Here is a 13,396-nt window from a genome sequence, read left to right as displayed (position 1 = left end):
ATTGGTGTGATGTACTGATATGACATCACCACGTAAGTAAAGGCATGCAGGGCTTGTTACACAGACAGTAATGGAGTAAAGACATGTTGAAGTTTACCTCTTGTTTTTTTCACCTTTATTTAACCAGGTAGGCAAGTTGAGAACAAGTTCTCATTTACAATTGCGACCCGGCCATGGTAAAGCAAAGCATTTCGACACATACAACAACAGAGTTACACATGGAGTAAAACAAACATACAGTAGAAAAATAAGTTTGGTTGGTGAAATTCAGTATAATATCCTAACTTAGCTGAAAGTTGAAGCATAGGATTGAACAATGGCGACGGGATGATGTTTTAAAAACGATAGTTGAATCTGAATTGATTCTGGGACCACGAGTAACATAGTAGATGACAGAACATTGAACATTTTGAAAGCCAAGGAAATCCGGTGCCGTTCTTCACTGACAGATAAAAATGGATTTTTCACCAGAGGAAGCCGCTGAGGGGAGAACGGCTCATAATAGTGGCTGGAACAAAGCGAATGGAATGGCGGCAAATCATGCGTATGATGTATTTGATACCATTCCACCTATTTCACTCCAGCCATTACCATGAGCCCATCCTCCCCAATTAAGGTGCCACCAACCTCCTGTGGTTTTCACACGCCAAATAAACATAGGCAAGCGCAGGAAACAGGCTGAATTCACTTTAATATGTGAACGGGGAGAGCCGTTTCTAGGGGGAAAGACACTGCCATTAAATTGGGTGTGCTAAAAGTGGGTGTTACCATATCAGCAGTGAGCGAGTGACAGGTATTTAAACAAAACAAAGGTAAAACAACAGTAGATCAACCTACATAATAAAATATGACACCAGTAGCACAGGCCCTTAGGCGTGTACCTTTCCACCTGAGAGAAGCTGTAGAGGAAAAAGATTGAGGAACTACAAAACATGGACTTAATCGAGAGAGTGGATGGTGAATCTGGTAGCGGTAGTGCCAAAACTGGACGGCGACATAAAACTGTTTCTGGAAATGAGACACGTGAACACAGCAATCATACATGGCAGGTGCATGATCCCTACAGTAAACTAACATGCAAGGAATAAATGGGTCTGTCATGTTCAGAAACTAGATCTTAAATGAAGCTAACATCAACTAGATTCAAGAGGCATAATGAAGTTTGCAGTGCATGATGGGATATACAGATAAAAAAAGATTCATATTTTGAGTTTCATCGGCGAGTGATTTCCTGTTGATACTACTCACAACAGCACTGGCAGGCATTGAGGGGGTGGAGAACATATCAGATGACATCATTGTCCATGACCAGTGGCTACCTGCTGCTCTCAACAGGCTGGAGAACTGTGGGCTGACTCTCAACTCAGTTTTTGGACAGACTGGTGTTTATGGGCATGTTACTCACACAGAAGGGCATTGGGCCCACAGCTGAAAAGGAGCCTGAGACTGCATCAGAGGTTCGTTGCTTTCTAGGGTTAGTGGGCTAGGGCAGTAGGTTAATTCCCAGGTTCTCTACACTCTCTGAGCCTCTGCGGAAGTTGACCAAGAAGGACACACCACTTTGGACCGGAATAGAATGCATTTCAGACAAAGCAAAACTATCTGAAGCTGCGACATTTGTGTACTTTGACAAAGATGCAAAAACAAAAGTAACAGCAGACGCAGGACCAGAGGGCCTAGGAGCTGTGCACGTGTCTGTCAGAGTGTGAACACAGATATTCACAAACTTGAGTGTGAGTCCCTTGCATTGGTTGAGGCTTGTGAAAGGTCTAGTGCCTGATCATAAGGCGTTGGAGGCTAATTTACAATCCTCGCTCAAAGCCATGCGCTCGCATCGAACGATGGGTGCTGAGACTCCAACCCTATGACTTTCGCGTTGTCCACATACCAGGGAAAATCGACATCGCTGACCCTCTGTCTTGTCTAATTGGAGGGACTGCAGTGAAAGACACACACATGGAGCAGAGGAGTATGTAAGATTTGTGGCTGTGAACGCAACTCGAAATGCAATGACCTCAAGGGAAGTGGAGGAAGCATCGGCTGCAGATGATGAGCTAAGAGAGGTGAGAAATGCTATTCGGCGTGGGTGTTCTGAGACATGCCAGGCATATGCCCCTATAGCAATTGAACTGTGTGTAATTGGACAATTAGTCCTAAGGGGAACCTGCATTGTTTTGCCGCATGCACTTCATGTGAGGGCTCTAGCCTTAGCTCACAAGGGACATTTGGGCATTGTAAGCAGAACACAACATCTCAGGAGTAAAGTATGGTGGCCTGCCATGGACAAGGCTGCAGAGAGACATGTCATGCCATGGTTGCCAGATTGTATGAAGACCAGATCTGTCAGATCCACAGTGCTACCTGGCAGGACGTCGCCACAGACTTATTGGGTCCACTACCAACAGGACACTCAATACTAGTAGTTGTAGACTATTACAGCAGATATTATGAATATGATGTCAAACAATCGACCAATGCAGAAAAGGCGATTGATGGTCTGGAGAAGATTCTCAGTCGTCATGGTCTACCATTAACGATTCGATCCGATTGCGACCCACGGTACATATCATCCCAGTTCCAGAACTGATGTCACTCTGGAATGCTACCCTTGCTCGGATTTCATCAACCTTGTTGTCAAGAGACTGAACATTGGCAAGAAGAATGCTAGGAAGTGGGGCACGATGTGCCCGTCTCCGTAGTCTGACCAGAAGACCGCCTCGTTTCCCTCTTTTTCGAAGTCGTTTTTTTGGGTCGCTGCATGCGATCCATTCCGTTGTCCTGTTAGTAAGGCAGAACACAGGATCCGCGTCGTGAAAAACATATTCTTGGTCGTACTGATGGTGAGTTGATGCTGATCTTATATACAGTAGTTCTTCTCGACTGTATGTAATGAAACCTAAGATGACCTGGGGTACTAATGTAAGAAATAACACGTAAAAAAACAAAAAACTGCATAGTTTCCTAGGAACGCGAAGCGAGGCGGCCATCTCTGTCGGCGCCGGAAGTGTAATCCACCGCCCCGTAGCACTCACTTCCGTCATCATGAAGTGCGTCGAGAGACTAGTCAAGGACCATATCACCTCCACCCTACCTGACACCCTAGACCCACTCCAATTTGCTTACCGCCCAAATAGGTCCACAGACGATGCAATCTCAACCACACTGCACACTGCCCTAACCCATCTGGACAAGAGGAATACCTATGTGAGAATGCTGTTCATCGACTACAGCTTGGCATTCAACACCATAGTACCCTCCAAGCTCGTCATCAAGCTCGAGACCCTGGGTCTCGACCCCGCCCTGTGCAACTGGGTACTGGACTTCCTGACGGGCCGCCCCCAGGTGGTGAGGGTAGGTAACAACATCTCCTCCCCGCTGATCCTCAACACTGGGGCCCCACAAGGGTGCGTTCTGAGCCCTCTCCTGTACTCCCTGTTCACCCACGACTGCGTGGCCACGCACGCCTCCAACTCAATCATCAAGCTTGCGGACGACACAACAGTGGTAGGCTTGATTGCCAACAACGACGAGACGGCCTACAGGGAGGAGGTGAGGGCCCTCGGAGTGTGGTGTCAGGAAAATAACCTCACACTCAACGTCAACAAAACTAAGGAGATGATTGTGGACTTCAGGAAACAGCAGAGGGAACACCCCCCTATCCACATCGATGGAACAGTAGTGGAGAGGGTAGCAAGTTTTAAGTTCCTCGGCATACACATCACAGACAAACTGAATTGGTCCACTCACACAGACAGCATTGTGAAGAAGGCGCAGCAGCGCCTCTTCAACCTCAGGAGGCTGAAGAAATTTGGCTTGTCACCAAAATCACTCACAAACTTCTTAAGATGCACAATCGAGAGCAGCCTGGCGGGTTGTATGTACGGCAACAGCTCCGCCCTCAACCGTAAGGCTCTCCAGAGGGTAGTGAGGTCTGCACAACGCATCACCGGGGGCAAACTACCTGCCCTCCAGGACACCTACACCACCCGATGTTACAGGAAGGCCATAAAGATCATCAAGGACATCAACCACCCGAGCCACTGCATGTTCACCCCGCTATCATCCAGAAGGCGAGGTCAGTACAGGTGCATCAAAGCTGGGACCGAGAGACTGAAAAACAGCTTCTATCTCAAGGCCATCAGACTGTTAAACAGCACCACTAACATTGAGTGGCTGCTGCCAACACACTGACACTGACGCAACTCCAGCCACTTTAATAATGGGAATTGATGGGAAATGATGTAAATATATCACTAGCCACTTTAAACAATGCTACCTAATATAATGTTACTTACCCTACATTATTCATCTCATATGCATATGGATATACTGTACTCTATATCATCTACTGCATCCTTATGTAATACATGTATCACTAGCCACTTTAACTATGCCACTTTGTTTACATACTCATCTCATATGTATATACTGTACTCAATACCATCTACTGTATCTTGCCTATGCTGCTCTGTACCATCACTCATTCATATATCCTTATGTACATATTCTTTATCCCCTTACACTGTGTATAAGACAGTAGTTTAGGAATTGTTAGTTAGATTACTTGTTGGTTATTACTGCATTGTCGGAACTAGAAGCACAAGCATTTTGCTACACTCGCATTAATATCTGCTAACCATGTGTATGTGACAAATAACATTTGATTTGATTTGAGAACTTCTGACAGGAAAATGGGGTATAGCATGTATAAAAAAAATGACACAAAATGGGCATAGGCAAATGGTGAAGTGGAGCGGCAAAATGCTTCCCTCATGAAACGGATTCGCATTGCACAAGCTGAGGGGCTGGACTGAAAGCGGAAGCTACGCGAGTACATCACAGTCTACAGGTCCATTGATCACCATGATGCTGAGCAGAAAGGGAAATCCAAGATCTCTGCAGAGACAGGCACTCTGACTTGGACATTGGGGACCAGGTTCTCCTAAAATGGGACAAAACGGACAAGTTCACAACCTTCAGCGAGATACCTCACACTGTGATCAATAAAGAGGGAAACAACGTCGTTGTTTAATCTCCAACCGGAGCCAGGTATTCCAGGAATACAACATTCGTGAAGAGGTATACAATTGAGGAGCCAGATCCACAACCAAAGGACACCACACAACTGAAAGAGACTGGAACAGAGTCCTACTCTGAGACATTACATGGTCTCTGGTTTGGACTCTGTCTGTGAGGGATCACCAGAAAGACCACGGAGACCCATGCCAGTCAGGCCTCACAGACAAATTAAACTGCCACAGAAATTAACAGACTTTGTCATTAAATAATGATCCTGTACGGTAAAGAAAAATCTGAAGAAACTGAAAAATGACAAGTACAAAGGACTAATGCGAAGACTCATGTTGTGAAAGAGATGCAGAATGTTTTGTTAGTTAAACATTTTTTATACTGTTTTGCTTAGAAGTAAGCTTAAAAAGGAAAGTCCATTGGGAGAACAGAAATGATAAGATATTAAACATTTTATTTTATTTTAGTTTATTGGTAACACAAAGGTTGCTATAAAGGTAAAGAATGAGTGTTGTTGTGTAAGTCAGGTTGACATTGAAGTTCATATCCAAGTAAAGGGGGATGTTGTGTATTGATACCCCATAATGATAATGCAAAAACAGTTCTTTTATTTGATATTTTTACAAGAAATATCACATTTACATAGGAATTCAGACCCTTTACTCAGTACTTTGTTGAAGCACTTTTGGCAGCGATTTCAGCCTCGAGGCTTCTTGGGTATGATGATGCAAGCTTGGCACACCTGTATTTGGGGAGTTTCTCCCATTCTTCTCTGCAGATCCTCTCAAGCTCTGTCAGGCACAGCTATTTTCAGGTCTTTCTCTCAGAGATGTTTGATCGGGTTCAAGTCCGGATTCTGGCTGGGCCACTCAAGGACATTCAAAGTCTTGTCCCGAAGCCACATCTGCATTGTTTTGGTCGTGTGCTTAGGGTTGTTGTCCTGTTGGAAGGTGAACCTTCGCCCCAGTCTGAAGTCCTGAGTGCTCTGGAGCAGGTTTTCATCAAGGGTCTCTCTGTACTTTGCTCTGTTCATCTTTTCCTCAATCCTGACTAGTCTCCCAGTCCCTGCCTCTAAAAATATCCCCACAGCATGATGCTGCCACCACCATGCTTCACTTTAGGGATGGTGCCAGGTTTCCACCAGACGCTTGGCATTCAGGCCAAAGAGTTTAATCTTGGTTTCATCAGACCAGAGAATCTTGTTTCTCATGGTCTGAGACTCCTTTAGGTGCCTTTTGGCAAACTCCAAGCAGGCTATCATGTGCCTTTTTCTGAGAATTGGCTTCTGTCTGGCCTGATTGTGTGTGCATATGACTGATTGTGTGTGCATAGATGGAGAACCTTCCAGAAGGACAACCATCTCCACAGAGGAACTCTGTCAGAGTGACCATCGGGTTCTTGGTCACCTCCCTGACCAAGGCCCTTCTCCCCCGATTGATCAGTTTAGCAGGGCAGCCAGCTTTATGAAAAGTCAAGGTGGTTCCAAACTTCTTCCATTTAAGAATGATTGAGGCCACTGTGTTTTTGGGGACATTCAATGCTGCAGAAATGTATTTGTGCCCTTCCCCAGATCTGTGCCTTGACACAATCCTGTCTTGGAGCTCTATGGACAATTTCTTCGACCTCATGGTTTGGTTTTTGCTCTGACATGCACTGTCAACTGTGGGACCTTACATAAACAGGTGTGTGCCTTTCCAAATCATGTCCAATCAATTGAATTTACCACAGCTGGACTCCAATCAAGTTGTAGAAACATCTCAAGGATGATCAATGGAAACAGGATGCTCCTGAGCTCAATTTCGAGTCTCATTGCAAAGGGTCAGAATGCTTATTTAAATAAGGTTTGTTTTTTAGTTTTAATACATTTTGCCTATGCTACTACACAAGTGAAGAGCAAAAAAAGGCAAATATTTGCCATTTATAATATTGATAACTGATGATCAATGAGACCCACCCCGCTGGCTGCTAGACTAATTTGCCAATCTAAAAAATGTTTAGCTGATTGAGTTACTGCTGATGGAGAACCACATTTCTAAATTGCACCTTATGTATTCTATTATTCTAACTCTCAACAGTAATTTAGGACCCGAACAGTGTCCACCCCCCAAAACAATGTGAAATATATTTTTTAATTCGTCCACTGGCTGCCAGTTGCCCATTCCTGCTTTAAAGTATTTAAAACGGTTGGATTACTTTGGGAATTTCGGTAAGCAGTAACAATATGATAAATTCCTTCAATGGCATTAGCCTACTTTATTACAATATTTACGTAATTTTGTGATATTCATTCCCACATGAATTATTGATTGAACCATCCAGTTGTGGTTAAGGAAACGTTCATGCATAGTGGTGGGCTTTGGGATGTGATGGGCAAAGCTACATGCATCACAATGTTTAGAACTGCCATGACAACCCTCCCACTCTGTCAGAATTCATCATTCTCTTTGCTCTTGTTTTCCTTAATAGGATGTCGGTGGGCGGAGCCGGGAGGGTCGTCAGCGAAATGGGACACACCTGGGCTCGGGTGTGTCCCGGGATAAATACACCTCTTCCCCATTCTTTGGGGGAGACTCCATGCAGACACTGATAGAGTTTGGTTGTGGAATGTTTGTGGCTGTTTTGGTTGTTTACTTTGGTACTTTTCAACACCCCTCATTATCACATTTATGCACGCAAACACTCACTAACACTACTGATTACCGACTACACACACACCATTGTTAATTGTATTTGGTTTACTTTAGTTAATAAATATATTTTGTTATTCCTTATCTCCACGTTGTCTCCCTTTTTGTTACAAACTTCGAGCCAGTTCGTGACACATATCAACCATCGTTATGAAGCATCAAATCTCATGGGCGCACTAGCTACGACTAGTCTTACTTTTGGTTGGTGCAACAGATGTAAATTCTGATCCTAGTCAGATGTAGTAGCTACGCCCGACCTAACATTTAAATCCCAACTGGTGCAACCAGCCCCTGTTTGGTGAACCACTAATCCATTCACAGCTCTTTGTCTGTTGGCAAAGTTAGTTACAACCACACCTACACGCACATACAAACAATGCTTTTAACATAGGCCTACCATGTTTTCAACGTACATATTTTGCGTTTACATTGGCAGCCCAATTATTCAATTTTTTCCCACCAATTCCTTGGCCACAATCCACTTGGAAGGGATCTTTTGCTGCTCTTGCGGGACAAGTGCAGGCAGTGCGGGCCCAGCGGTTCTCGCCTCCCTGGGGCTCCAGTTGCCCATGTGGGTATTCACAGAGGCAGCGAGTTCGGGAGAGACCTGGAGCTTAAAAAAAAACAAATATTATATGATCATACATCCGGCAAAGTCACTGAATTGATCAATAATGGATCTGAAATTGCTGCACGTAGTCTTGATATTACAATGCTCTTGTTTCTTGCATTCTATGATAATGCTATTACTACGCGTGTTGACGTCATAAAATAAATGGCACCCAAGATTATGCATGTATCTCAAATTATAACCTACTTGAACATTAGGCCTAATTGTTATCATGTCCATAAATGTAACCTATTTGACCTCTAGATGGCACCAGTAGGCCTAGATATTCTTTCAAATACTCTCAATATCCTATTACATTTGGCTTTTGTTTTGCCATTTTTTCCCTTGAGTAAAATGGCACAATTGAACTCATACACTAAACGAGACTCACTCAATGAATGAGAAATAAAAATATATAAAAAGACAAACATTTGATTATGTCACCAAACTATAAATTGTCAGGATTCTCAACCCATAATCTGGGATGGCAGTGTTGCAGACAGGTTTTAAAAACAAAAGTATTGCACTATATAGGGAATAGGGTGTCATATGGGACACAACCAGTGTCTTGCAGGTGATCTGCCGATTCACAGTAAGGAAGCAATTCTGTTTTGTTCCCCTGGTTATTCTACTGAGCTTCTTTTTTTTTAGGCAAAGTGTCCCAAGGATAATTCAGTACGCCCTAATGCAGTGGGTTTCGATGAACACTGGCCTTTTAATAGAACCACCTGGTTCAGATTGGAGGTCGATTAACTTAAGAAATGCATGGTTTTTCACACAGATTTTCATACACACATAGTTAGTACTGTAAGGGGACTGTAAATGGGATTGCCATTGTGGACTAATGACAGTGTGTACCCAGTAATCAAATCAAACATCCCATTTATAGAAGACTACTCTTCTACTGTTGTTTTGTTATCAACATGAATAACACATTTACTAGAAATGTATGATATGTTTAACTATTTCTTAGTCAAGGTTTGTAAGTGTTTATACTTGTGATTGATATGTGTTCATGGTTAATCTGTTATTTATGGGGAAATGTGCCATCAGTTGTCACAGTGTGTATGATTTGTGTATCGTTTCACATAAGCGTAGAGCTATGGTTTAGCACCACTATTAAACAGAGACAGGGGGTGCGTGCCAAATGGGACCTTCTTCCCTATATAGTTCACTACTTTCAGCCAGGACCCCATAGGGAGGCTGGTCAAAAGTTGTGCACCGTGTAAGGAATGGGGTGCCATTTGGGACGTAGACAGGGTCAGCAGCACAGACAGGTAGACAACCACTTTGGGAGAAAAGCATAGGGATTATTATAAGGTGTGTAACGTGTGTTTAACAACAAGGTACAACAAATACTATCAAGATTTTAAATGAGAAAGGGTGGCACATGTCTTGTAAATTGTCTGACCATTTTTCTGATTGGAGTGCATCAGACACACACAGACACACACAGCAGCACTGTCAAAGGCTGTGCCCCTCGTAAATTATTTCTCATTTGGTGTGCTGTCAATCGAGACACATTAGAAAGGGAACCCATTTCAGAAAAGGAACCCATTTCATACTGCAGCTGTGAATTACAGTGGTAGGGGAGGCCTGATAAGCAATGAGTCTGACTGTCCTTAGAAAATAGATAGAAGATTGCGCCCTGAAAATAAATGTAGGCCACCTACAATATAGGCTGTACTTTTAGCTTCAACCCACCCCCCTCTAAACCAAGTGCAGGAAAAGATTTGATCTATCCATACTTTTTTTTTTTACATGGAAATGGGTTTGAGGAAAATAATGATGACTTTGAAGATTCCCTGTATTCCTCTGTTAGGAATAAGACAATTTACAGCGAGCTTCACTCCACATCTAGATATGCCAATCAAACCAGTTCTGCCAGGCTTGCAAATCCTCCTGCGGAGTGACACGAGTGAAAACCCATTTTTCATATGATTTTGCTATACGGACACAGAATTTAGGAATGCCAAGGGCATTGGGAGAATGAAGGTTGTGCTGTCTTCCCTAGGAGTTGATAACGCACTGCAGCCTTTCGTTAAGAGACACACAATTTAAGATCTGGGCTATGCTTTTGGTTACATGTGGAATAAAACATAGAACAGTGCCGAAACAGGATGGAAGTCTTTTACAAAGAGAGAACATGGATGTCAGTTGAAAATAGCAGTTATATTTTGGATGAATCACTTAGAGGGTGACGAAGGTCGACATAGCAGGGATAATCTATTCAAATCTCAGCTTTAAGGACTGCTGGATCAACTCCTCAGCACTGCTGGTTTCCAGCCTTCCCCTTTAATCAGGGACGGATTCAGACCCGGGACACCAGGGTGTCAGAAGGACACACACCGTAGCAAAACATTTTGCAATGGAAAACAAAAATCTTTGTTTTTATTGTCCAGGTAGTCCCTGTTTCAGTCTGTTTTCTTCATTTTGTTGCCTAATGAGTAGGAATGTGATTAGGGATGTGAGTGGACTCTAGCTAATTAATGATACAAATAAATCATCAGTAAGCCTACTGGAGAGATGTTAAAGCTTTCAACATATCACACATTTGATCCAATTAATGCTATTTCCATTTATGCACTCAATCTTTACTGTATACTGGCACTCATACTCTCCTGGCCACCAATGTACCTCTTATCTCCATATCCCCACACAGAATAACTTGCAAAAACTACTTCAAGACATGCATAGTGGAAGGTCTTCCCATTGAGGACATTTGCTGCTGGCTCATATTGACAGCAGAATGTTGGTAAGAATACCATGCATGCACCTCCCCTATGGGCATCTGACAGTGCACAGTCCTTATCCACCAAGTTTGAAAACAGACAACAAACAGACAACCTAGTGCTTCAAGCATTCAATTGTACACAGTGGACCTCATGTATCAGTCATGAGCAGCACCAATTCGTATGTAAATTGTTCGTAGCCCCTATAACCAATTTCTTTTGACAAGCATTTCTGCATTCACTCATTTTTGCAGTTTGAGCAGGTAAAGAAACTATTTCTGAGGTCAGGTGTAGGACAAATGTGTTTAATCTTGAATGGATTTGTGTATACATTTTTTGGCCCCACTTTAAACTAAGTACAACTTATAAAGGCTTTATATAGCATACATAAAGGCTTTATAAGCACTACATAAATACTTCACAAATCATCTATAAGTGTATGTCATACTCTATAAACATAATCAGAGCAGAATGTAACATTTGGTAGATCACACTACAGTGGGAATGGTTATGTCACCCTTTATACACCATTTATAGCGCATGACATATGCTTATAGATGATTTGTGAAGCATTGTTGTAGTGCTTATTAAGCCGTTATGTATGCTATATAAATCGTTTATAAGTTGTACTTTTTAATAAGAACAAATATATGTATTTAAGGCCCAGTGTTATTACATTTCAAACATGGCAAACATTCAACATTCAGTGTTGAATTTCCAGGTGAACTTTAAAGGCAGTGATGGATGGGATCAGCCTGCACAGTCCACACCGCAAAGGCTGTTACTGTGGCAACCAGGTAAATTGGGATGTAAGGGGGTGGGGGTGCAGCCGGCTTGTGATCAAGATAAGCCTTTGGCGAAATATGACGGAGAAGGAACATTGCCCCTAATGAAAACACTCAAGATAATGGCCATACGCAAGACAGACCGTCTCTTTGATGCACACAAACCATGTTGTTGATTGAACTAGAATCCAGCAGACTCAAAATTAGAGGCTTTACTCTCCCTGCAATACTCCCAGTGTTATATCTCATGGGTGAATTCAGTTGAGAAAAGTAAACAAGTCTGTTTCCCTGAGTATGAGTGTACTTTATAGACACACACACACATACGCACACACACACACTTATTTATATCTGCACTACCGTTCAAAATTTTGGGGTCACTTAGAAATGTCCTTGTTTTTCAAAGAAAAGCAACATTTTTGTCCATTAAAATAACATCAAATTGATCAGAAATAAAGTTTAGACATTGTTAATGTTGTAAATGACTATTGTAGCTGGAAACTGATTATTTTTAATGGAATATCTATTATCAGCAACCATCACTCCTGTGTTCCAATGGCACGTTGTGTTAGCTAATCCAAGTTTATCATTTTAAAAGGCTATTTGATCATTAGAAAACCCTTTTGCAATTATGTTAGCACAGCTGAAAACTGTTGTTCTAATTAAGGAAGCTGTCACACCCTGACCATAGTTTGCTTTGTATGTTTATATGTTTTGTTTGGTCAGGGTGTGATCTGAGTGGGCATTCTATGTTGTGTGTCTAGTTTGTCTGTTTCTGTGTTTGGCCTGATATGATTCTCAATCAGAGGCAGGTGTTAGTCATTGTCTCTGATTGGGAACCATATTTAGGTAGCCTGTTTGGTGTTGGGGGTTGTGGGTGATTGTCCTTTGGTCTGTTGTGTGTTAGTTTGCACCAGTATTAGGCTGTTTCGTGTATTGTTTTTTTGTATTTGATTCGTATTTGATTCACCTACAGAAAACCGTGACAGAAGCATTAAAACATTTACAACATTAACAATGTCTAATCTGAATTTCTGATCAATTTGATGTTATTTTAATAGACCATTTTTTTTGCTTTTCTTTCAAAAACAAGGACATTTCTAAGTGACCCCAAACTTCTGAAAGGTAGTGTATATACACAGTACCAGTCTAAAGTTTGGACACACCTATTCATTCAAGGGATTTTCTTTATTTTACTATGTTCTACATTGTAGTATAATAGTGAAGACATTAAAACTATGATATAACACTACCTAAATTTTATCAGCATATTGACTGTAGAACTCGTGCTGGTTAAACACTTCTAACTTCCGCAATGCATACAAGGCCCTCCCCTGCCCCCCTTTCGGCAAATCTGACCACGATTCCATTTTGCTCCTCCCTTCCTATAGGCAGAAACTCAAACAGGATGTACCCGTGCTAAGGACTATTCAACGCTGGTCTGATCAATCGGAAACCACGCTTAAAGATTGTTTTGATCACGTGGACTGGGACATGTTCCGGGTAGCCTCAGAGAGAAATATTGTTGTATATGCTGATTCGGTGAGTGAGATT

The sequence above is a fragment of the Oncorhynchus masou genome, chromosome 18 (assembly GCF_036934945.1).
Source record: "Oncorhynchus masou masou isolate Uvic2021 chromosome 18, UVic_Omas_1.1, whole genome shotgun sequence".
In the NCBI taxonomy this organism is placed as follows: Eukaryota; Metazoa; Chordata; class Actinopteri; order Salmoniformes; family Salmonidae; genus Oncorhynchus; species Oncorhynchus masou.
This window is presented reverse-complemented; position numbering follows the sequence as displayed.